This window comes from Bos grunniens, chromosome 4 (assembly GCF_055505025.1).
Source record: "Bos grunniens cultivar Pamir isolate PY7600 chromosome 4, Bosgru_T2T1.0, whole genome shotgun sequence".
In the NCBI taxonomy this organism is placed as follows: Eukaryota; Metazoa; Chordata; class Mammalia; order Artiodactyla; family Bovidae; genus Bos; species Bos grunniens.
Window position 1 is genome coordinate 25,509,929 of NC_141168.1, and position 24,449 is coordinate 25,534,377.

A 24,449-nucleotide genomic window follows, 5' to 3' on the forward strand; every position below is an offset into this window, starting at 1 on the left:
CTGATACATATTTTTTCAAAAGGGTGGTAAACCATTGGCTTACTTCAAAAAGAAATGTATTTGTTTGGCTGTGCTGGGTCTTCATTGCAGTGTGTGGGACCTTTAGGTGTGGCATGTGGGATCTAGTGCCCTGACCAGGGGTCAAACCTAGACCCCCAGCATTGGGAGCACGGAGTCTTCGTCACTGGACCACCAGGGAAGTCCTTGCTTTTTGACAGATTTTTGACAGACTCCTTAGGGAACGTGTAGGGAATATAGCAAAGTGTCAAATGTGACAAATGGTGACAAAATGATTGTCACATTACACCTAAGCTTCAGAGTTTGTCTTAGTTATCTGAGCATTTCATTGCATTTTGAGAAAATCTTGAATTATTCTAATAATTTAATCCTCCACATCACAATGTATAGTGCTTCATTATGCATTCATTTTTAAATAATTTATTTTAAGTTTGAAAGATAACTATGTTTGTTTTGCCACAAGATGCTCTCCTGAGAAAAGTTCCAAGTCTTGTGGCCAGGTGTAGTTGCCAAAGACTTCAATGTCCTTGGGCTTTTGTTTCAGAATTCGTTTGCACTGGTTATTTCAATTCAGATTAAATAAGAGGAGGAATAGTGCTTCCTTTTCTTTCCAATATGTGGAAACATACAGTATTTGTGCATGTGTGCGTGCGCTCAGTTGTGTCCAGCTCTTTGTGAACCCATGGACTGTAGTACGCCAGGCTCCTCTGTCCATGAGATTCTCCAGGCAGGAATACTTGAGTGGATTGCCGTGCTCTCCTCCAGGGGATCTTCCTGACCCAGGGACTGAACCTGAGTTCCTTGCATCTCCTGCATTGGCAGGCGGGTTCTTTACTCTGGTGCCAGCACTCCCCTGGTACTCAGCATTTAAACAGTCCTGTTTTGAGTTCTTAGGTAGCCAGGAACGGTAACCATGCTAGCAGGAACAAAGTTGATTTTTACTTATTACCTGTGTAGATCCTATCTTTAGGGCTTACTGTATAACCAGAAGACAAGGGTAGGTAGATGGAAGAAAGAGAAATCCTCAGTAGTGGATTGGCCCATAACATCTAATAGACAAGCCAGATGAATTTGGGCCAACCTGTAGTTCTTTCATATTTCCCTGAAACATGATGGTTTGCTTGTCACAGTGTATATTATACCTGCAATTTCGTTGGATCTTACTTGAAACCAGTGAGGGGAGTCACACAAGTGGGTGCAAAGAAAAAGGTACCCCCCCACAAGCTCTGTATCACTCAGACTGGCTTTGCTTACCACAGCTCAGGACATGGAGGGTGTCAGAAATAACTATTAGAAAAGTTTTAAGTGCCAGCACCTGAGAATGAATTCTTTTTTAACTTCTAAATAAATGAGAGTAAGATCATCACAGAAAAGTAGGGACCCCCTCAGTCACATTCTTACATGTTTTCTTGGGAGGGAAGAAGGATTGAGTTTGAACTGATTTGCTGGGAATTGTGTTTAGAATGCGTCCAGGATATCAAAGTGTAAAAGGGGTATGCTGCCTCTGGCCTGGATAGTGGTGTGTACTTTACAAGCCAGAGAAATGAGGACAGTCAGCAAAGCCTGGGCAGGAGTGTTCATGGTGTAAGTCTGCCTCTGGGCTCCACTTTCCCCAGTGCCACAGTCTCTCAGTTATGCATGGTTGTGCTGTTAACTGTTAAGGATACTGCACGTTAAAAGTGAGGACTCTGGATCCAGACTTCTTAGGTTCAGATACTGGCTTTGCCGCTTAGGCAACTGACTTAATTTCTCAGATTCTTCATTTGTAAAACAGGGTTAATACTACTATATAACTTCCTGGTTTTATTAAGAGGATCAGATGAGTTAATGGGCTTCCTTGGTGGCTCAGACGGTAAAGAATCCACCTGCCAATGCAGGAGGCCCAGGTTCAATTCCTGGGTCGGGAAAATCTCCTGGAGAAGGAAATGGCAACCACCTCCAGTATTCTTGCCTGGAAAATCCCATGGACAGAGGAGCCTGACCGAGCTACCAGCCATGGGGTTGCAAATAGTTGGACATGACGGAGCAACTAACAGTTTCGAAGTGCCTAGAACACTATCAGCTACACAATAAACAATGAGTATGTATTAGCTGTTATTATGTGACCCTGTTTAATTTTTTAAATAATATGTACCTCCATAACCCTTATGTAGGGAAAATAGACACTTAACTGGATGAATGAGTAAATAATAACTTGCATGGTATCTTTATAATTATTGATTGGTTATATAAAAGCATTTTGGTTTGTGAGTTAGTTTCCAAGATAAAGCTATGGAGGCACCACACTAATTAAATTGCATCCACCCGTGATCCTCCTACCTCATCTCAAACATGATCCTTCATCTTCTTTCTAATAAACCATTTTCTTGCCTGGAACTCACGAAAAGGATTATGTTTTGCGTCAGGAAAAAATACACACAACACACATAAGTGTGAAATAGTACTTTATGAACTAATAGTTGCACTAAGTGCAGTGAGCTCTTGTTTTCTATTTTATTCTCTTGTTTCGTTTTTATAAAAGTGTTGCTTGCAATGCATTGAAATTATTTCACAGCCCACTAATGGACTACCCAACAATTTGAAGAACACTGCCTTAGTCCAATTTGACTCTTGTCCAGAACCGAAAGAGGGGATACCTTTGATTATAACCAATATTCCCTTCCTTTGCATTTTCTTTGCTAACTTCCCCTGTTAATGGAGCTGAGATTCACCAGCTTTAAACACACACACACACACACATTGGACAGGGAGGCCTGGCGTGCTGCGATTCATGGGGTCGCAAAGAGTCGGACACAACTGAGCGACTGAACTGAACTGAACTGAACTGAACCTGTTTAGTAAGGACAGAGTTTGCATCGTGTTGTCTTGTAAAAGGACTTTAAGCTTTACTGCATTTCAGATTCACTTTTAGCACATTTGTAATATTAAAATGCATAGAGCTCATGTAAGATAGGATCCTATAATCATTTTCAGGAAAGAGTTTAAGATTAGGTATGATAATAGTAACAGGCTTCTCAGATTGTGATACCTAACTTCTACTCTGCCCCAGTCCTCCCCAGTTAAATAAGGCATTAAGAATGTCAGGCAGAAAAGTGACTTTATCGATAGAGTGGAGCTCTAGAGAGCTGTTGGCATCCAGAGCTGTCCATAGGCTCCAGTATGTCCCTCTGGACCCAGCACCAGTTCCTGGGCACTGACCGCTTAAAGCTGTTTATGCGCTGTGACCATGAAGTTGAACACACAGCACTACCCACCCCCTGCTGGACCCCGACTCTATTCTCACCAGCTGAGCCACCAGCCAGACCAAATAACCTACTTCTTTGAAAGACAGACAACCCAATTCTGACCATGTTTACCACACAGGGCCTTACCCATGACCAGCTGCATGTTGCCTTTGGTCAGCCCCCAACACCCTGCTCCACACAGCAGCCAAGCTGTCCTGACCCCAGTGCTGGGTCTAATCCAGCACCTTTTCCATCAGCCTTGGTGGAAGTCTGAATATCACATTCCCTTCCTGCCCTGCCCACCCGCCTTTGGCCCTTAGTCTTTGTTAAACCCATACACATTCCTTTATCACATTTCAAGTAAACCTCTTCTAAGACTTTTTTCTTTCTTCCCTCTGATTTTGGAGAGCCCGCAGAGGTGCTAGTCATAGCTGATAAGTCAGGAGTAGGGATATGATCATTATCAAGAGGAAAGAACGTGATATATTTGAAGGTAGCATACAACGTTAATAGTCAGTGTCACCCACTTTCAGATCTCTTAAGCGTCTTAGTCAATTTCATCCTTTTCTGATTATACCTTCCTTCACACTTGCATAGAGAAAGAAAAAGCATTCTTAGTTTGTTTTATTCCTTAGATAATTGTTGGTTTTGCAACACAGTTCCAGTATACATCTCATTTTCGGATGTGTGTGTGTCGCTCAGTCATCTCCAACTCTTTGTGACCCCATGGACTGTAACCCACCAGGGCTTTGGGGCCTTTTCCCTATTCAAGCTGGTTGGTCCCACATGACTCAGGACAGACCCCTTCACTCTGGCCACTTTCTCACACGTACATTTGAAATATGATGGCTTTGGCTAGTGCAACATACTGTCTTTTTTTAAGACTGGGAAATGGCAGTCAGAAAATGTTTAAAGAGAAAGGGCTAGTACATTTTCCTGATGGTAGAATTTTAGTGGTATTGGATTTTCATGAAGTCGTTTCAAACTGTACTCTTTGCTGTCCTGCTTTTAATATTATACTTTTTAAAATAATGGCTGCCTAACAACTCTTTAAATTCATTCCTCATTTTTAATCTCAGGGTTATACTTTTCTTTTGCTAGAGTTTTAGTATATAGTCTGCAACTTACATTACCGTAGGTAGCAAGCTAAAGGCCACCGTGAGAGTGAAGTAATAATACATCATGACTGGGGTCTCACTCATTGAAAATGCATTATCCTGACACAGTTTTGTATTTAAAATGACCTTGAACTTGCAAATATGCTTATTGTTGCCAGTACAGAAACCAATAGAGATTATAATTTTTCCGTTAAGGTCCACAAAAACCAAATATGCAACAGAATTCCTAAGATCCGTGTAGTCCGCAGCATTTGAAGCAGGACTTGACATCGTTTTTAACAATTTTTATATATACCCCCCTTTGAGAGAGAAAGGCATGCATAGAATAAAATGATAAAGTATACATTTAAAAAATCATCTTAGATCTGAGAAAAGATAAAACAGAGCCCTTGGGGTTTGGCAGAGTTGGCTTCAGTAGCCACCTGGAGGGGTGAGATGAGTCAGCCAGCCCAGATCGGGAGGGCTTGCATCCTGTAGCCCACCACATCAACGAGGATGCTCTGCTTTGATCTGGTGCCTGTAGTGGGCTTTCACCTAAGATTTCATTGTGGGAAGGGCTTCCAAAAGCAACATGCAAGTTTGAGAACTCCTGCCCCGATAGACGCAAATTTTACCTGTTAGGCGAAATAGTTGGAATACAACACCAAATACACTAGATCAGCTCATAGTAAAAATTAAAGCTCTAAAGTCAGCTTCCTTACAGCCCTGTCTGTGTTAAGAGTGTCAGAGTGTGTAGTCATCCTGAGACACAGTTGGGGAGCACTTGGAAAAGCTTGTTCATAGACATACTGTTTTCTCAGTTGAGCTCCCGGCATCCAGAAAGCTTTCTTAGAAACTCTTTGCATATTGGAGGAACAGGTAAAACCTTTTTTATTTAGTAAAACATAGTTTTCATCCTGCTTGGTGATGTTCAAATAACATTTTTCTGTCCATTATAAAATGATGTCCATTTACAATGATGGTGCCTCTCCCCTCTGCCCAGCACTTTGCACTGAAGTGAATCGACAGGTTAAAATGGAGAACAGGTGATGGAAAAGGATTGAGTTTTCTGAAAGTTCACACAGTCTTTCACTGGATAAAGAAAGAACCAAGAATAAGAAATATGGAAAGATGATACCATTTTAAATGCATCTGACAGTGTTTTCTTCTTTTTAAAAACTCTTTTATGTTTAGCAGATAATGGAGGTGGAGGCGGGCACACAGGGCCAACGTGAAGTCTACCATAGGGAATCCACTGCTGGCCGAGCTCTGCTATTCGACTACCATAAGACATGGACTCCAAGTCTGTGTGTTCATACACTTGTGATGAAGGGCTTCTTCTGTTTGTTTATTTTTGTCTTTGGTAAGACTCCCGTGGCACAGAAAACTGTCTATATAGTTCTTGATGGGGTGCCTGGAACATCATGAGCAGTCAGTTTTTAGCAGTGTGTTTCTCTGTTTTCCAGTAGTAGCATCTTTTTAATGTAATGTTGACATTTGGCATCAAGTATTGAGTTTTTCAGCTTCTACAGCTCAAGCTTTTGTCTCTCAGAGAGAGGTGGCAGGGAGGAAAGGCCAGGTGAACCCAGGCAGGCTCTCCTCTCCCTTGGAATTAAAGCCTCAGGAGTGAGGCAGCCTCAGTGTGACTGTTGCCTCTGATTTCAGCAGGAGACAGAGACAAAATAACTGAATGTTAAGGAAGATAGCAGCAGCTGTAATCAACTGTTCCACTGACAGGGGAAAAAACTGATCTCTTCTAATTTTAAAGGATTTAAAAATAACCTGGAATGCTTGTTATCATGCAGATCACTGGGCTGCACCCCATAGACTGAGTCAACCTTAGGTTATCTTGATACACATGGTCCAAGAGCTGCGTGTTGAAAACCCCTAGTTTTAAGAAGATCAGTTACACTGTTGCTCCATTATTCTTGGTTTTAATTTCTTGGTTGATCATCAGTGTAGCATGAAGTCTAAATTTCTTTTGAGAATTTTTACCATTCTTCCTTGGTATTTCTGAGCCCCGAAACCATGGCTTGGAATTCTTGGCTTAAAAACATGTGTACTGTGCCTGTACTTTTGTATAACTCTTAGGCAGCCACATAACACAAAAACCTTTGGCAGTGGCATGAGATTTACTTGTAAATTGCAGCGTCGACAAAGTTCCTTCTTCATTGACTTTGCCTGATGAGGGAGTCCTTTCTCACTGTGGTTTGCCCTCCTCGTGGTTTCGTGGCGTTAGGGAGAATGCTAGAGAAAAAACGAACCCTGTCTAGTTTTTACTCACTCGGACGTGGTGTGTCTTTCGTCTTTCTGAGATGGAATATGAGAGGCATGCCCCGAAGGTGGCAAATCAGACTTCCACACGCGTTACCTTCGCTTAGCCAATAGCTTACTCAGAACGTGTATATTATGATGTGCAGTTTCATTCATCAAAGGGATTTCGGGCTCCAGCAGCAAACAGCCTTGAGTCGTGGGTGACTTCTGGGCTTTGTTCTTTGCATCGACTCCTCCGTAGTAGCAAGAAAGTGCATCTGGCTGTTAGAAGAATTAATGGGAATCCAGGTAAGGGTTAAATGGAGAAATCATTCCTTTTTTTTTTTCCTTTGGGTGGATTTGAGATTTTAGAAAATTTTTTCTAGTCCTTTGTTTGGGAAGAGCTCAGAACTATTTGTCTGAAGTTTTTCCCCTCTGAGTTGCTTTATAGTATTACCTTGTATATCAGCATCCCTTTGATGTGAAATCTACCCTCTTCAAATTGTAGTTTCATTTTCAAATATTAAAGCATAGGATTCCATTTTTCTTTCTGTGCATGAAATTTTTAAAGTAACTATAGTTGCTAAGATATAAATTACACATAGTTCCCTAGTTCAGAACTGAAGGCTCTTTTTTTTTTTTTTTTTTTTAGAAAGTGTGCTTTAACAGTTGGGCAGGGAAAATCGGTGTTTGCATATGATTTATGAAACAATGATGTTAAAAATATATCAGACTTTCCCTTATGTCAGAGGTCAAATTTTGAGGTATGCCGCTTAATCTGTTCTGAGGAAGGTGCCCAAAGACCTCTCCCCCTGCCACTCCCTATGTTTTCTCCTGGTGGCAGGAGCTCCTCTTCTCTCCCGAGGCGGGGATTCAGTCTGTGTACATTCAGTGTGGTGGCATTTTTCTTGAAGAAGTGACTAAGACTTGGATGAATTCTCTCTTTGAAAGAGGTGGTAGAATTGCATCAGAAAGGCATTTACAGTAAATGCCCCCCCCCCCTCCTTCCTGTAATGACCACATATGAAAGAATGCATTAATTCTTGTTTTGAGGAAATGAGAGTTGTAGAGTTCTATGGAAAACTCCCTTCTCATCATTAATTAACTAGATTTGAATGCTAAAAATCCCAGCGTCAGTATCACTTTGCGCTATCTAAATAAATGTCAGAGAGACAGTTTTTCATTCCACCCTCTATATGGAGAAACAATTATCTTGAATTCAACAAGAGGAATAATGTTGAATATGGCTACAGTTAATGGCATAAGCTTAAACTAATTTCATTTTCCATAAGTGTGAAGTGTGTTGCTGATTTTGTTCTTCAGGATTTAATTCTCTGTGGTAGAATATGAAGGCTAGAAGGAAACTCCCATAGGTCATCAGCCTGGGGTTCTTGTGGGGACAGTGCTGCCCCCTAGAGGACTAGTGGGAATTTGGTACCGTGTTTGGTTCTACAATGAAGGGCATTGAATGGGTGGGGATCCGAGATTTTAAATGTTCCACAGTGGAAAAGACACAAAGAATTATCTTGTATCCCACATCAGTTTCAGTTCCCCTGTTGGATAATTCATGCAGTAGAAATTAGTTTGTCACTGTCTGAACTTAGACCTAAATCCATTTTACATAAAAATATAACTTTTGCATACTTTTAATATACACAGGATATACTCATTTTCATTCTGGTGTCCACCTCTACCTCTCCTATTTTGTTTTCCTGTACTTTTAATAAAGAAAGCTTATGATTTGACTTCTCTTAATCCGAATGTTCTTTATAAGTAAGTGATAATCATCTATGTCATTATATAGCTAATGGGACCTGAAAATTATTTACTTACTGAAATATGTAGTGTTTTTATTATAAATTGCTTTTCTTTTAGATTATCCTTCACATTACATTTAGGGTATTACACTGATGTTTTTAAAATATATATATACTAGGTAATGTTTATCAATGAGTTGTATTTCAGAATAGTGAATATAAATAGAGCAGAATTTTTCGTTATAGAAAGAAAGCTTTTGGACTAGTGGGGTTTTGAACCAGTGATCCAGTCCCTCTCTCTAGTTCCAGGAGGGACAGTATGCAAATCACCTAGATGGGAGGGATACTTGTCTTCTATGTGAAGACCTCCAGGGACGATGTCACATGTTCTACATTAATATGTTTTCATATTTTGAAGTCTTCACATTAAGCTCAGTTCAGTTCAGTTCAGTTGCTCAGTCATGTCCGACTCTTTGCAACCCCATGAATTGCAACACACCAGGCCTTCCTGTCCATCACCAACTCCCAGAGTTTACTCAAACTCACATCCATCGAGTCGGTGATGCCATCCAGCCATCTCATCCTCTGTCATCCCCTTCTCCTCCTGCCCCCAATCCCTCCCAGCATCAGAGTCTTTTCCAATGAGTCAGCCCTTTGCATGAGGTGGCCAAAGTACTGGAGTTTCAGCTTTAGCATCATTTCTTCCAAAGAACACCCAGGGCTGATCTCCTTCAGAATGGACTGGTTGGATCTCCTTGCAGTCCAAGGGACTCTCAAGAGTCTTCTCCAACATCACAGTTCAAAAGCATCAATTCTTCGGCGCTCAGCTTTCTTCACAGTCCAACTCTCACATCCATACATGACCACAGGAAAAACCGTAGCCTTGACTAGACAGACCTTTGTTGGCAAAGTAATGTCTGTGCTTTTGAATATGCTATCTAGCTTGGTCATAACTTTCCTTCCAAGGAGTAAGCATCTTTTAATTTCATGGCTGTAACCTCCATGTGCAGTGATTTTGGAGCCCCCCAAAATAAAGTCTGACACTGTTTCCACTGTTTCCCCATCTATTTCCCATGAAGTGATGGGACCAGATGCCATGATCTTAGTTTTCTGAATGCGGAGCTTTAAGCCAACTTTTTAGCTAGTTCTTAATACTTTCCTGGAGTTTTTATTATCTCAGTCTAGAAACACCGTCTTTGGTTTCTCCCTTTCTGTAGGAAAGGACAGACAAATATGAAGAGAAGCTCATAGGTAATCTTGCAAACTCACACAGGAGTTAAAAACAGACTCAGATTTTCTTGAAAAATGAGGCTTTGTGTCACCATCTTCTTTCCAGCAACATGTTTTATATGTGCCATTTTTAACTTCTGGCTATAAATTTACAGCATATCTTAGGTAAGAAGGCATTGTCTGTGTCACAGGATTATGTTATCGGAGTCACAGCTGTGAGGTCATGGTACCCAGGCACTTGCATGCAGTGTTTACTGATACTTGCTTGGGGTCATGTTTTTAATTCTGTAGACCTTTTTTTTTTGAACTGCTATTTCTTGTGCATTTTTTGGGTGTTTTTTTCCTTACAGGGATATGAGTATATACATGCTTAGTCATGTCTAACTCTGTGGCCCCACAAACTGTAGCCCACCAGGCTCCTCTGTCCATGGGACTCTCCAGGCAAGAATACTGGGGTGGGTTGCCATTTCCTCCTCCAAAGGATCTTCCCAACCAGGGATCGAACCTGTGTCTCTTGCATCTCCTGCATTGGCAGGTAGATTCTTTAACACTGAGCCACCGGGGAAGCCCATGGGTATGTTTATGGCTTCTCAAATATTTTTTAGGGACACTAATAAAAGTTGTTTTGAGGGTTCTTGGTGAAATATCTTTACTGCTTTGAATTTTCTGTTTCTTCCGGTGTCTTTTTGTTGTTTATCTTGGTTTTCCACTTTCCTATTGCAGGCTTTCTTTAAGTGTGTCTTTATCCCTAACTCTTCACTCATGTAAAGATGAGATGGCCTTAAGGCTGCCAGGGTGCATCTTGCTTCCCTCTGGTGGCAGCCAGCCCTTGTGTGGAGAATTGCTAAGCATCAGAGTGAAGAGGACTTGACTTGGGGGTTTTCAGAATCACATTGGCTGTTTAGTTCTCACTAGAATTTGTGTTTCATTTCTTTAGAGAATCATGTCCCTTTTTTAAGTTTTAGTTTTGGCCTGGGGGTACCTATAAGGTTTGTTGTATGGAAGTAGCAATTCTTGATGCTTTTGACTTCTCAGTTAATCTTCTTTCTACCCTTTTTATCATCTCTGGCCCAATTCACACTTGCTTTTTCTGAGTCTAGAGCCTCCTTGAGGTTTCACTGGGTTATCTCCTTCCTCAGCAGCAGCCTCTCAGAGAACCTCTGGGGCTGTGAGCTGCCTCTGCGTAGCTTCATCAGTCAGTACTTTGTTATTTTATGGCTTCCAGATGTTGGTTGAAATCTCTCAGGCCCCTGATAGTCTTTTAATTGTGGTGAGTATGTATACTTATTTTTAATAACTGTAATGGTATCTTTCATGTGCCCTGACCACCATTTTGAAATAGTATCTTAGTTTGGGCAAAGTACCATAGATTGGCTGGCTTATAAACAACAGAAATTTATCCTTCACGGTTCTGGGGGCTGGTTTATAGAAAGCTGCTTTCTCGCCATGTCCTCCCAAAGTTGAAGGGGGTGAGAGAGCTCTCTGGAGTCTCCCTTTATAAGAGCACTAATCCCATTCATGAGTACTCTGTGATTTAACAACCTCCCCAAAGACCCACCTCCTAACACCACCAAATCAAGATTTCAACATATAAATTGAGGCAGGAGAGACAAATATTCAGTCCATAACAAATGAGAAGTCCTTTCATTTGTTCATTTGTCAGAAACACATCTGAAGAATTAAATCAGAAATGCAGTTAGCCAGGAAAAAAGTTTAAATGAGGGCACAATAACTGCAGCGGGTATTAGAGTTTGGGAAAACTAACCCTCAAAGTAACTTGGCTGGGAGAAATAAATTGGGAGGTTGGGATTGACATCCACACACTACTGTATATACAAGAGGTTAACTAATAAGGACCTACTCTGTAGCACAGGGAACTCTACTTAATGCCCTGTAATGACCTATGTGAGAAAAGACTCGAAACAAGAATGGATATATGTATATGTATAACTGGTTGATTCTCTTTGCTGTGCCCCTGAAACTAACGCAACACTGTAAGTCAACTACGCATGCGTGCTAAGTCGCTTCAGTCTTGTCTGACTCTTTGCGACCCTGTGGACTGTAGCCAGCCAGGCTCCTCTGTCCATGGGATTCTCCAGGCAAGAAGACCGGAGTAAGTAGCCATTCCTTCCTAACCCAGGGATCGAACCCACGTCTCTTACCTCTCCTGCATTGACAGGCAGGTTCTTTACCACTGGTGCCACCTGGGAAGTCCAAGTCGACTATACTTCAATAAAAATGAAAAAGAAATAGCTTGGCTGGGAAGAGAAAATAAGCTGAGTTTATACAAAGACACAAAGGTTTCCAGCTACAGAGGCTGTAGCTGTTCATCGTGGAGCACCCCAAGACACTCTCCTAGCTTTGCTGCCAGAAGAAAAGATGCATCTTGTGAAACATGAAAGTTAGTCATTAAAAAAATCTATAGAAGTAGTGGGAGTTGTTCCTTATCTTTAATGCAAATATAAATGTACATATGCTTGTTTTTTAATTTCTTGTCTGCCCTTAGACACAGGAGTTTCTGAAACTCCTGTTCCTTTGTTTCTATAACTTTTATTCCTTAAGAGATAGATTCTCATGCTTCTTTCTTTTCTCGTAAGAAGCATCTATATTCTCCCTTCCCATTTCCTTAGTGAAAAAAAAAACCTCCAAATTCCTGTTGGTCATTCCTTTCTCGTACTTGTCCCATAGTTCCTGAAAATGCATAATGGATACCATGAAGATGGAAACAGTTAGATGTTGATGAATTAGTCCTTTATCTTTGCTCCCACAAGGGGTATCCATTTGCACCTCAGAAGAAACTCTGAATTTATATTTCCTATCTTACTATTCCCTCATTTTAATTGGAAAAAGTAGCTGTCTCCCTGTGAATAATCCCTGGAGATCTTCTCCACATCTCCCACAGTTACCCCCAGGTGGTCGAACCTAACACAGAACCTTATCAGCCTATCCTGATGTCTAGTATAATACTAGGAGCCCCAAATCTATCTTGAGAATTTGCAAAGTAGTTGTGGTTTAGTTGCTAAGTTGTGTCCAAATCTTTTGTGACTCCATGGACTATATAGCCTGCCAGGCTCCTCTGTCCATAAGATTTCCCAGGCAAGAATACTGGAGTGGGTTGCCATTCCCTTCTCCAGGGCATCTTCACAACCCAGGGATTGAACCTGTATCTCCTGCATTGAGCAGCAGATTCTTTTTTTTTTTTTTTTTGAGCAGCAGATTATGAATGAGCCACCAGGGAAGCCCTGCCCATTCTTTTTTTTTTTGGTAATGGCGTAGAGGTAATTGAGGATAGCAAAGATCCCCTGGTATTTGATCTCTGTATTCTGTAAGTCGTTTACCAATTTAGAGCCTTCTGGACAGTTGTAGATCAAAGAGCAGGCCCTCTGAGGCCATACCCCAGAAGCAGATGTGGAGAGTGCTGAAGTGTCCTGAGCTCTGAAGATGCCAGCCCCCAGAACATGTTTGTAGTTTATTTCTGTTATTGGCCAGGACAGATACATTATCAGCTTATTCCGGGTGCCCTTCTGTCCAAATCCACTTGCTCCCGTCTCTTCCTGTAACCTGCTGGAGGTGAGGAGTATGTTGAGTGTGGCTTGTCAGTCGTCTCCTGACAAACAGTGGGCCTAACAAAGGACACTTGGAGAATTTAGGGCACCGTCACACTGGTTCTGGAACCCGGCATATCAGTTGACTGCTACTATTGGATGAGAGAAGAACAAGCAGGTGTGATCTTTTCCTCTGGAGGACCGTCTGTGTGCAGATGGTTCCACGGAAATGGGACAGCCGTGGTGAGATGCTGTGATGTCAAGTACGCTCATGTAGCTGGACGCTGGTTAACATGTAGAACATTTCTTCACCTAGGTTTTCTTCTGCCCAGTCCAGTCAATCTCCAACCCCAATGGCAAACACTTTCTAATTTATACACCACTGCTTCTTTTCCTGTTCTTGAACTTCACGTAAATGGAATCACAGAGCATGTACTTCTTCTGCCTGACCTTCACACCGCAGTTTCATATTGTCGTGTGTATCCTCGTTCATTCTTCCTGCTCCCATGCTGGGGAGTATTCTCCTGTATAAATAGACCCAAATCTTTGGTCCAGTTCTCCTGATGATGGACATTTGGATTGTTTTTCCCTTTTTGGCTGTTATAGATATTAAGCTACTATGAACCAGCTCTTTTTTCTCAGTCTCATTCCTGTTTGAATATCAGTTTAGTTGCTAAACCAGACAGCAGATACATGTTTACCTTTATAAGAAACTTCCAGATAATTTTCAAATAATTATACCATTTTATACTCCAGCCAGCAGTGGATGAGAGTTCCACGTCCTCCAGTTCCTTCTTAACAATTGTCTGTGTGCATGGGTGCTCAGTCCTATCTGACTCTTTGTGACACCATGGACTCTAGCCTGCCTGGCTCCTCTGTCCAGGGAATTCTCCAGGAAAGCACACTGGAGTGGGTTGCCATTTCCTTCTCCAGGAGATCTTCCTGACCCAGGGATTGAACCTGGGTCTCCTGCATTGGCAGGTACATTCTTTACCACTGAGCGTCCTTGGAAGCCCCAACAGTCTACCACTGTTGGTTGTTCTAACAGAGAAGGCAGTGGCACCCCACTCCAGTGCTCTTGCATGGAAAATCCCATGGATGGAGGAGCCTGGTAGGCTGCAGTCCATGGGGTTGCTGGGAGTCTGACATGACTGAACGACTTCACTTTCACTTTTCACTTTCATGCATTGGAGAAGGAAAGGGCAACCCACTCCAGTGTTCTTGCCTGGAGAATCCCAGGGACGGGGGAGCCCGGTGGGCTGCCATCTGTGGGGTCACACAGAGTAGGACATAACTGAAGGGACACAGCAGCAGCAGCAGCCATTCTACTGTAGAGTAAGTGGTTAGTGCAGTTCAGTCACTCAGTCATGTCCAGCTGTCTGCGACCCCATGGACTGCAGCACACCAGGCTTCCCTATCCATCACCAGCTCCCAGAACTTGCTCAAACTCATGTCTGTTGAGTTGGTGATGCCATCCAACCGCCTTATCCTCTGTCGTCCCCTTCTCCTCCCGCCTTCAGTCTTTCCAAGCATCAAGGTCTTTTCCAGTGAGTCAGTTCTTTGCATCAGGTGGCCAAAGGATTGGAGTTTCAGCTTCAGCAGCAGTCCTTCCAATGAACATCCAGGACTGATATCCTTTAGGATGGACTGGTTTGCTCTCCTTGTAGTCCAAGGGACTCTCAAGAGTCTTCTCCAACACCACAGTTCAAAAGCATCAATTTTTTTGCGCTCAGCTTTCTTTGTAGTTCAGCTCTCACATCCATACTAAGATCATGGCATCCAGTCCCATCATTTCATGGCAAATACATGGGGAAACAATGGAAGCAGTGACAGACTTTATTTCTTTGGACTCCAAAATCACTGCAGATGGTGACTGCAGCCATGAAATTAAAAGACGTTTCCCCCTTGGAAGAAAAGCTGTGACCAACCGAGACAGCATATTAAAAAGCAGAGACATGACTTTGCCGACAAAGGTCTGTCTTGTCAAAGCTGTGGTTTTTCCAGTAGTTGTGTATAGATGTGATCTCACATCAAGATCTCTCATCTTACTGGCCATTTGTATACCTTCCTGTTTGAAGGATCTGTTCTATCTCTTAGCCGTTTTTGTTTTTCTTTTTGGCCATTTTAAAGTTGAATTTTTTTAATATTATTGATAGGTAGAAGTTTTTTTCCTATGTTATACTCCTAATAAAATTCTTTTGTCAGAAACTTGTAATGCAGGTATATTCTCCCAGTCTGTATTTTACCTTTCATTTTCTTATAAATGTCTTTTGATGAGCAGAAGGTTTTAATTTTGAAGTAACTTAATTAATCAAATTTCCCCATACATTATCAGTACTTTTTGTTTCCTAAGTAATCTACCTCTCCAAGACTATAAAGATACCCTTCTGTGTTTTCTTTTAGAAGCCTTATAGTTTTAGCTTTTATCCTTTGGGCTATGATCCATCTCAGATTAATTTTTGTTTATCAGGTAAAGTAGAGGTTAGGTGCGTTCTTTTGCATGTTTCCCAGTTGTTCCAACATGGTTTGTTGTCAGGACTTCCTTTTCCTCATTGACTTGCTTTGGCACCTTTACTGAAAATTGGTTATCCGTGTAAGTGTGGGTCTGAAGGAGCCCTGAAGAATGTACAGACGCCATGTGACATGCACTTAAGTCTAGGAAATAACAGTTCACACTGGTCAAGCTTAATAAGCCTCAAGTGACTGGCAGTCTTGAACATAGATATCACGGAATATTTGCATCAAAGGTCACTGGCAGAAACTTTGTGGGATCCATTTTGGGGGCCGTTTTTTGCTTGTTTTATAGAACGAACCTTGCTGAGGTTTCTAGAAGTTGCAGCACTCCCACACTGAAGATCAGGTCCTCATCACTACAGAAGTACACATTCAAATCTGTGCAATCCAGCCTAAGCCTGCGGGCAACTTCAAAGAGAATGAAATATTTGAACTTCAGTTTTCTTATTTGAAAACCGGGAGATACGTTGATTCAAAATGACTGATTTGGGACGCAGTATAATTAAGTGTGGGGTCAGACAAAAAAACAACTACTCTTAAGAAGAAAATTCTTTGTAAAGAAACTTGTGAAAAAAATTATTTTGCTGGCTTGTGCTTATTGTATGCAAAAATAGATCTGCTGACTTTTAAAGTCTTCTCTGTGAATAGAATCTCTACTTGGAAAGGTTTTTGTAAACAGTTTCACTTAGCGTTTTTATTTGAATATAAATATAAGAGAATCTTTGATTTGAAAACTGTGGGATGGATAGAGTAGGAAACAACACCGTGACATTACTCTGTTAAGAGGGAGAGAATAAGTGCTGATTATTTCTTTTTAACACCCTGAATGTGTAGAGTTTTAGAATTCGTGTTATCATGGTATGGCAGCCCAGGTCAGTGGTTGAGCGCAGGACTCTGATGCTGGACAGCCAGGGTTGAGACACCAGCTCTGCTGATCCCCACAGGTGAAGGAGTCAGCCCCTCTGTGCTTCTCCCTAAAACTGGCAGAGTGAGAATGCCTGCCTCACATTCAGAGAACTCAGGAGACTTGGAGCTGTGCCCGAGTCAGAGTGAGCGCCATGAACTGTTGGCTGGAGGTATTTAATATTACATTACTTTCATGATACAGTCACTCGAGGAAAGGAAGTCTTTTTTAAAAGAAGAAACTAAAAAAGCAAAAGTGTATCACTGTCCTAGGGTTCAGACATCTCACTATTCATAGCAAACTCCCCAGTTGATTGAACTGATCAGATTTTACTGTTAATTTCCCTTCTTTCTGAACAGGATGCCGAATTAAAGGGTTTTTGTTTGTTTGTTTGTTTGTTTGTTTTGAGCTCTTTGGGAAGTGTATGCCTTGGAAATACAAGAGATGCTTGATACTAATTGTTAGAATGACTTTTGTCACTGCAAAAGGACTTTATAAGGAAAGGTACTCTTTGAGCTTGCATCTTCCTCTCCTGCCACTATGCTCTGAGCTTAAGCAAAACACAACAGTCGTTCACTTGAAATACCTCCCCTAGCCTGTGTTTGGACTTGTACAGTTGTGCTCAGCTCCTGGCCCGTTTTTGCTCTCTCAAGCAATTTCCCGGCCACAGCAGGAACTAGAGCTGTGTCTAGGAGAAGCGACTGTGACAGGACTGTCTTCCCACCCATGCTCCCCAGCACGACTCTGGAAGGAGGGACATGCTGGACCCTCACTGCGATCCAGGTGCCCATTTAGAGGCCGGAAAGCACAGGCCCACTCAGGCCACACACACAGGTTGTCAGCGCACTATTAATAGGGTTGAAATAACGATGTTTTGGTTACGCACACAAACCAAGTTTGACTGTAGACTGAAGTGTGAGCTTTCCACACGTTGTAACCAGGAAGGCCGTCATACCCTGTGGAAGCCTCTGTCTTCGTGACAGCCTGTGTGGTTGAGGCCTAAGGAGACTGATGGGATTACTGCTGATTTACCCGGCCTGACTGTCCTGAAGTGGACTTCTCATGAGGTCTGCTCTGCGTCATCAGCTTTTTGTTTATGTTCCCCGTGTTGTTTGGTAACTGCCACAGAGGCACGGTGCGGCGGCACGTGGCTGTCATGATCTGGCGCCTGGGAAGTCACCTTCCACTGACCGCGGCTGCTCCCTGCCATCCAGGCCACTCTCGTCTCCTGGCAGCTTTCTCTTCTGGGGCTCGTTCTCACTGCTCGGTCTCTGTAGCTGCCACCCACCTATGCAAAGAGAAAAGAGACACCAGAAGGTGAGCACGCTCAGGCTGTGGCCCCGATCAGCACGCTGCATCTACACCTGTCTTGTTTTCCTTGCCTCCTGCCCTCTTGGAGGAGGAGCCTGCCCGTGTCCAGGCTCTGACCCTGTCCTCTCTCACCTCCTCAGAGACTTTTTCTCTCTCTGAACTTCACCTGCCATCCTCCACTGACTTTCTCCCATGAACACATAAACCCTCTCAAGGCTGACGAACCGAAGGGAAAGGGAAGTCGCTCAGTCGTGTCTGACTCTTAGCGACCCCATAGACTGCAGCCTACCAGGCTCCTCCATCCATGGGATTTTCCAGGACCAACCGAAAACCAAACACAAAACCCAGCGGCCTTCAGGATCGCCTTCCCTTTGGGTTACTTCTCCACTCACGTCTCCTGCCAGGGACCAACTTCTTGGAAGAGCAGGGTGAATTTGCTACCTCCATTTCCTCAGCCCTGCCCCCTGCTCAGGGTTTCCCTGGTAGCTCAGCTGGCAAAGAATCTGCCTGCAATGCAGGTCCCCTCCTCAGGCTCCTGCAGTCTGGCTTTTGCACCTGTGACCAAGCTGGTCTCGCACTGGCCAGAGTGGTAGTTGTCTTCCTATCTTCCGTGGCCGCATTTGCCAGATAAATTTAGATTTGTATCTGCTGTGACCTGTTTGATGTCCTTGGCCTCGCTGACCTGACCTGCCCCTCTGGCTTTTTCTCTTCCTTGCCTCCCTTTGCAGGTTCTTTCTATTTATCTCTAAGCTCCATGCTTTGCATCCAGATGCCAGCTGGACCTTCCTACTCAATATCTTGCTAGCACCTCATAGCCAATGGATTCCAGACTGATCCCAGTCACCCAAACCTGAAACCTGTGCCTTACTGACCCTTCTCTCACCTCATCTTCCAGATCCACAAAGAAACCAAATCTGGTTAAAAATCTGCATCTCGACCGTTCTCAAACCCATCTACTCTGTCTCCAGTGTGTCCTTCTTGGTTACCATCATCTTTGACCTCAACTGTTGTCTTTAGCATCCCTCCCCATGCTACCGATACTCTCCCGCAATCCATTCTCCCGACTGCATTCAGAGTGATGCTTCTGAAAAACAAGCTCATCGTGTCCCTTCGCTCTTAACTCTCACTTGTTACTATGATACCCTGTACCCAACTGATCAGGGTCCTGTAGAGTATGTGTTCTCACTCTGTGTGTAAACAAGTCATTAAACACTGAAACCCATGGTGGTGGCGGGGGAGTTGGAAAAGAGACTCATTTCCCCCTCAGCGCAGCAGAACTTAATGAGAATCCTGCCTGCCCAGACATCCCTCACCTCTACCCTCCAAGGTTCCTGATCATCGCTACATATTCCTGCCACTCCTTCACCCCCCCACTCACCTCATGCCTCCCAGTGCCAGCTGCTCCCACCTGTAATGGGGAGCATTACTCTGCCTACCCATGCCCGCCCCTGCTGCTTATTCAGAGAGCTCTGCTCTCTACCAGGTGTTCTGATCCTTAAGTTTCAGCCTGTCTTATATTAGCTTGGGTTCCCTTCAGGGCACATTCTGAACATAGGTACAGTCTGGTCTGATTCTACTATAGAGGAGCTGGGTGACCTCTCAGTACCTCAGTTTTCTCATCTTTCAAATCTGACTTTGTAAGATTATAGTAAAGATTAAATTAATTTGTGCCTGAAGAATGTCTTTAAAACTCGATCTGACCCATAGTAGTAGCTAGTCAATCTTGTGGCAATAATACTAATGACTACTCTTTGCAACCGCATGGACTAAACAGTCCATGAAATTCTCCAGGAAATAACACTGGAGTGGGTAGCCTTTCCCTTCTCCAGGGGATCTTCCAAACCAGGGATTGAGCCCAGGTCTCCTGCATTGCAGGCAGATTCTTTACCAGCTGAGCCACGAGGGAAGCCCACTAATGACTACTACTATTACTAAAAATGTCACTTCATATAGGTTTCCATTCTCGAGCTACCTCGACCAGATTGGAGCCCCCGCTGATGTGTGCCAATAGCATCCCGTCCTTCTTTTAAATTGTAACTGCTAGTTTGGTGAAGGAAGGATGATGGCATCCAGTTCACCATTCAGTGCTTAGCGCAGTGCCTGGTATATAGTGTATGGTATATACCATGCACGTGTGGGTGTGTGCTCAGTCACTACCCACGCCAGTGTTCTGCCCTGGAGAATTCCATCGACTGTTCAGTCTATGGGGTCGCCAAGAGTCAGACACAACTGAGCGACCCCATGGACTGTAGTCTACCAGGCTCCTCTGTCCATGGAATTCTCCAGGCAAGGATACTGGAGTGGGTTGCCGTGCCATCCTCCAGGGGATCTTCCCGACCCAGGGGTCGAACCCTCATCACCCCGCCATTCTGCACTGGAAGCAGATCCTTTACCAAGGAGCCACCTGGGAATCCCATATACTGTGTATTCAACAAATATTTTTTGAATGGACTTAATCGAATGACTTGTAAAAAGAATATTCCAGATATGCTCTATTTCTTACCTTTAGTAAGCTGCCTATAAAATATGAACCATGCCAGTTGAAAAACAGAATGTGACAAACAAAGCATAACCGTGCTCCAGGGGTTTGCCTTTAAACCGAGCATCACTGAGTGAGCCTGGACAGGCTGACGAGCTCTGCGGCTGTCTGTGTCCCTGCAGCAGCTCCACCTGAGAGCCTTTGTCCACCTCCAGAATTCTTTGATTCTCTGTTAATGGGGCACAGTAAGGACACAGTACGTTTTAGGAGACTCAGGGTTTCCCTCATAGTTATATTTTTTTCCTGTTAGCTGATGGGAAAATGTCATCTTGTTTCTTGGACTTGCAGGTTCTTTCCTAGTTGTGGGGAATTTTTCAAGCTAGCTGTAATGAAAGGGTCTCAAAGAACCACAGAGAGGTGTGGTATGTTCTTTTCAAGTTAGACATAATGTCCCTTCTTATTTTTACTTTTGATCTTCTGTGATACTGAGCTGACTTCTATAACTCTATTTTAAAAATCTAATATCAGAAATAAGATCTAAAAAAAAAAAGAAAGAAAATCTATTTTATTTTGATGCTTGCACCCTTGACATCCTTTAAACTGAGTTTCCTACCAAATCAAAAGCATGCTTCAGAATTATGAATACTAACTCTAATGCATTCTTTCTTTATTCTGTTCTCTCTTTTTTCCTTTAATGGTATGTATATATACACACATTATTAAATTGTGGTAAAATACATATGTAAAATTTATGATCTTAATTACTTTCTTTTTTTGGCTACACCACATGGCATGTGGGATCTTAATTCCCCAACTAGGGATCGAACCCACATCCCCTACATTGGAAGCCCAGAATCTTAACCACTGGACCACCAGAGAAGTCCCACCCATTTTTAAGTGTACAGTTCAATGGCATTAAGTACATTTACATTACTGAACAGCCATCACCATCACTCATCTCTGGAATTCTTTCCTCTTGCTAAACTGAAGCTGCATTCCCATTAAACACTAACTCACCATTCTCCCTTTCCCCTCAGTCCCTGGCAAGCACAGTTCTTTTTGTCTCTGTGAATTTGACTATTCCAGGAACCTCATATAAGTGGATTCATACAGTATCTTTTGCTGCTGCTGCTGCTAAGTTGCTTCAGTCATGTCCAACTCTGTGCGACCCCGTAGACAGCAGCCCACCAGGCTCCCCCATCCCTGGGATTCTCCAGGCAAGAACACTGGAGTGGGTTGCCATCTCCTTCTCCAATGCATGAAAGTGAAAAGTGAAAGTGAAGTCGTTCAGTCGTGTCCGACTCTTAGCGACCCCATGGACTGCAGCCCACCAGGCTCCTCCGTCCATGGGATTTTCCAGGCAAGAGTACTGGAGTGGGGTGCCATTGCGTTCAGTGACTGGCTTATTTCACTTAGCATGATATCCTCAAGATCCAACCATGTTGTACCATGTATCAGAATTTCCTTTCTTTTTAAGGCTGAGTAACATTCTGCTATGTGACTAGACCACATTTCTGTTTATCCATCCATTGGATATATTTGGGTTGCATCATCCCTTTTGGCTGTTGTGAATAATGCTGCTGTGAACATACGTATACACATAATTCTTTGGGACCCTTCTTTTCATTGTTTTGGGTCTAATGATTCCTTGAATCTTCTCTCTTAATGCTTCTATTCTTACGTGAATTCTTGCCTTCCTCTTTGGGCCATTTTCCACCCCTCAGCTGTCAGTCTTCTTTGCCATTTTGCTAATGATGAACATCCTGCTGTCAAGAGTCTCCTGCTTCAGTGTGGCCCTCGCAGCGCGGCTGCTTTGTGGAGAAAACAGCGTGAGGACTGGGAAGTAGTATTTGTTCCCACCTCCCGGACACCTTCCTGATACTCTCTGAAGATATACCAGTGGTTTCTAAAATTTTAAAAAGGACAGCTTAATGATAGAGCAGCTTTTTATGGCTGTTGACAGTCTGCAATAATAGTAGCATATTCTTGATGTATCCGTCCTATAATTGTGATATTGATGTCTGTTTTTCCTCATGAAAGTGATATGTGACAATCATAGAAAACTTACATAGAAAAAATATTACACACAATAAGTAGCACTATTAAAAAGCAACCACTATTAACATCTTGATGTGTTTTTTCTGGTCTTCTTAATGTGAATTTTTATCTATTTAAGATCATATTGTTTTGCACGTTTCCTTGCACTTAATAATAAAATGCAAGCATTTTCTTGTTAGGTGTTTGTAAAGCTTTCATATGACTGAGATATTTATAGAATGTTCATTAAGTTAAATAACATTTTTCTAACTATAAAAATAACATTTCTTTTGGAAATGTCAGATATCTCAATATTATAAAGAAGTAATGAAAAAATTTCAAGTTCTCTGCCCACCCTTTCTTAAGTTTTTTAACTATGTTCTTTTCCAGTCTCTTTTTGCCTAGCAACATTTATATCATATTTATATATAATTTTATATCCAGCATTTTTACCTAACATTATATTTTGTGATCTCCAGTGTCATTAAGTATTCTCCAAAAACTGTTATTTAAACATATGAAAGAAAATATGAATTTGCTGAAATTTTTTTATTCACATGCTTTTCTCCGATTTTGGATGTTAGGTTGTTTCCGGTTTTATGTTATTGTAAGTTATTGTATGTACGTCCTTGTATAGTTATCTTCCTGTGTATCTGTGACTGCTTCTTCAGGAGGTATTTATAGATATGTTATCAGTCAATGCAGTTTGAGGGCTTGTAGAAAGATATTGCTGATTTCCCGAAATGATTGTCTTACCTCACTTCGCCAGCTTTGTTTTTTCTGTTGTCCATTTTTGTGAATCTGATTGATGAAAAAACTCCTGGTGTTTCCTAGTGAAATTCAACACTCTCTTGCATTAATTGACCTTTATATTTTGGGTCGAATTGTCTGTTAATATCTTTTATCTTTTACATTTATAATGATATAGACCATATTATCCTATTGCAAGTATTTTATTTTTTTGTTTATCTTTCAGTTTTGTCTGATGCTTTTGGAGCTACAGATTTTAATGTTTTAATGTCGTCAGGTTGGGTTGATTACCTTGCCGTTTGTTGCTTTTTCCATTGCTTTGGTGAAGCTAAGACTTCTTTTCCTATCTCGAATTCAGAAATATTTTCTTCTAATTCTTTCTTTTCCTCCCTTTTTACATTCAACTCCTTAATCTCCACAGTATTGATTCTGATGAAGATTATAAAGTGAGAGCTAATTGTATTTTTTCTAGAATATTTTCTTGCCCTCATGTTTGTCCAAAATCCCAGTAAAATTGTGATGTGAAGCAAAACAAGGGCTTTTTCTTACTTTAGTGTCTTGATTTTTCCTCTGAGAAAAGTGAGGAGGCTGTGTTATACCCATGCAAGGGGAGGAGCCAGGAAGAGGGTCTGGTTCCCTCTCAGAAGCTTAGCTTCTCAGCTCAGAACTTGCCGTGTCTCCTCCCAGCTCAAAAGGTATGATGCTCCGCACCAGCTGGTGGGGGACTGAGACAGCAGAGGTAATAAGGATCAGGGGCCCACCAGTGAGGGACGAAGTAGCCAGAGCGAGCCTCTCGAAGTCCTAACATTTCAGTTTTCCTCAACTAGGATAAGCTGGCAGGGCTCTGCTCACTGGAGGCTTACTTGAGCCTCAGGTTGTAGCTGTGACGCTGCAGGTGATAAAGAAGAGCCCTAGCCTGGGAAAGTCAGAGATCTTGAGTCCAGGTTCAACTGTCAGCCAACTGTGTGTGTAACAGGGGAAAGTCTCTTAGCTTCTCCACTTTGCTTATTTATAGAATAAATCTGAGATTTATTCTTAATAAATTATGATCTCAGCAAGTGCAGAGGTGAGTTGTGCCATGACTCTGTTGGGGGGACATTTCTTGGCAACTTGTTTATCTTTTCTTATTAATCTAGTCAACCAGTGTGATAACCGTGTTTAGTAGAAATATCTCAATGTCATGTAATAGTCCTGACTGTTCTTGGTCTACTTCAAGCTTCCCTTCTGAGAGTCCTCTGTTTTCCCTAATAATTTCTTCTCCAGCTACCTCTTGTGTTTAAGAATTTTGAAAGATGAGCTTGTAACCAGGAAATACTCAGAACCGATGTTT

The 24,449-nt window shown here is 42.3% G+C and overlaps 1 long non-coding RNA gene across 48 annotated transcripts in view; it reads left to right on the forward strand.

Annotated features, from left to right (window-relative positions):
- LOC147373796 (uncharacterized) overlaps positions 1–24,449 on the forward strand; it is a 208,402-nt gene that overhangs the window by 124,827 nt on the left and 59,126 nt on the right. For 3 of the 48 annotated variants that reach the window (XR_015162124.1, XR_015162125.1, XR_015162132.1), the window contains one exon: positions 5,534–5,670. The exons of 39 other annotated variants lie outside the window; for them this stretch is intronic. This is a non-coding gene — a long non-coding RNA (uncharacterized LOC147373796). Of the gene's footprint in view, positions 1–5,533; positions 6,793–24,449 lie in introns of those variants that run through there. 6 more of the 48 variants (XR_015162134.1, XR_015162135.1, XR_015162130.1 and 3 more) reach the window with 6 other exon arrangements.